General features: G+C 40.2%; 1 long non-coding RNA gene across 1 annotated transcript; it reads right to left on the bottom strand.

Moving 5' to 3' along the window:
* Nucleotides 1-587: 587 nt before the first annotated feature.
* On the bottom strand, nucleotides 588-1,318 carry LOC130537831 (uncharacterized). The gene is made up of 3 exons (XR_008953704.1): nucleotides 1,190-1,318; nucleotides 838-1,098; nucleotides 588-754 (listed from the first exon to the last, which is right to left on the bottom strand). It is a non-coding gene; the product is annotated as an uncharacterized LOC130537831 (long non-coding RNA).
* Nucleotides 1,319-2,029: the final 711 nt, after the last annotated feature.

The raw sequence follows: 2,029 nt of genomic DNA, 5'->3' as shown, positions 1-2,029 counted from the left end.
AATCCGTCTCTGATCTGATTGTTACCGCGTGTAAGACATGATCACTTTGCGTGTGGAGAGCTGATGAAGGAGAATGATTTTCAAACTCTACTGCATTAACTGCATTAAGGTTTTCGAGGGCATCATTTATGAGTTGTAAGGTGTCAAGTTCTAGGACGTTTTCATTTTGCTCTGTAAAATGTAAATTTATTGGAATGGAGATTGGAATTTCACTTAATTGATCAACAGCTATTTGTAAAGCATTCGGTACTTGATTAAAATATTCAACATTGAAATCCTCATCACTTAATTGATCAACAGCTATTTGTAAAACATCGGTACTTGATTAAAATATTCAACATTGAAATCCTCATCCATATCTTAAACAAAAGACAGAAAAAGGAAAAAAAAAAAAAATTACAGCTTTTTCAACACTGTTTTAGTACACCTTTGGTTACAATTGGAGGAAACAATATACCGTATGACATTATTGAAAATCTCCAGCACTACCTTGTCTTGGGGGTGTTGGGAATGAATGTAGCAGCCTGTATCCTCAGCCCTGTCAAAGAGCGGATCAGGAACGCTCTCGTGGTGCTCGTGCTGTGTTGGGGATGATTGTATCCGGCTGTATCCCCGTCCACCCTGTTGAAGGACGGTTGACGAACGCTCTCGTGGTGCTTGTGCTGTTGTTGGGGATGATCGTTGCCCCCCGTATCCCCCTCGACCCTGTTGAAGGACGGTTCAGGAACGCTCTCGTTTAATCTCAACCCTGAATCTGTAATTAGATGAGAGATGAGTTATTATTTTTTTTTATATATTATATTATTATTAGTCAAGAAGATATAGTATAAAATATACCATCAAACAATCTCCTAACAATGTTAGACTTGTGTCTCTGGTTCCTACGTCTCCTTATCGGCCTCGCAGGTTCGAAAGGATCTGGTGAAAGGGAGGGTCGAGCTGCCGTGGGTCCCGCTGTAAGTACAGGGGTCAGAGTGGTACACGCTTGCCGTATTCTACGTCTCCTCGCAGGGGCAGAAGGTTCACGGGAGGGTGGAGCTGCCGTGGGAGTCACAGTGCTCAGAGAGGCGCACGTTTGAAGGTTCTGTTTTGATGGTTCTGTTTAGACAGAGGGGAAAATCGTTAAAATACAAATCATCAAAACGGTACATATTTTGTATATACTTCTAATCACAGATAAATATATTACCTTGTACAGTCGACTTCGGTCCTCCTGGCTGTCTCACACGTCTTCTGGAGAGTTTGTTCGTCTGCTTACTTGAGTCAGTCCCATGTTGAAGTGCCGAGGTTTCCCTCTCAATCTCAATTTCACCACATTTCAGATACACAGCAATTTGTCCCCTGCACGGGGGGTGGGGTTTCAGAACACAGCAATGCTTTTACTGCTTTTTCAGTTTCTTGGTTGTCTTCGGATACCAATCTTTCAGCCCTGGCTAACAGATCTGAAAAATGTATCATAAAAAGTTATATTTCAGCAATCTATGAACAACTGAGCTGTTCATAAAAAACAAAACAAAACAAAAAAACTGTATGTAAAATACCAATGTCTGTTTGCGTGAGGGTTATTCCTTCAAACTCATCGGCGCTGACTTTAAAGATACAGAAAGTTACACTTAAAAATCTAGAATAAAAATAGAACAACTTTCAGGTTAAAAAGATCACGGATTGCTTACCAGGATAAATTGGCATATGGTGAACCTCTACTGTAACTTCTAAAACACAGTTATTCGTAAATAGTAGTTAATCATTAATAGTTCATTCATTAATAGTTTTCTAAAACTATTTAGAAAACTACAGAGAAAAAGTTTGGGAAGAATTTGAGGCTTACCGGTAGTCATCTTTGCAGCCATCTTTGTTTGTTACACGCGCTCGCAGACGGTGAAGCTTCCGATGAAGTTCTGGAGGACTGAGCTAATGACTGTGAGATGATCATGTATATATTCGCTTTACAATGCTTGGCGAGAAGGAAAAAAAAAAAAAAAGTTGATTGGCGCCGAAAAGTCTGATATTGACGATTGCCCATGGGACC

This window comes from Takifugu flavidus, chromosome 14 (assembly GCF_003711565.1).
Source record: "Takifugu flavidus isolate HTHZ2018 chromosome 14, ASM371156v2, whole genome shotgun sequence".
NCBI classification, from domain to species: domain Eukaryota; kingdom Metazoa; phylum Chordata; class Actinopteri; order Tetraodontiformes; family Tetraodontidae; genus Takifugu; species Takifugu flavidus.
The sequence above is the reverse complement of the archived record's forward strand: the minus strand, read 5'-3'. Positions and strand labels throughout refer to the sequence as shown.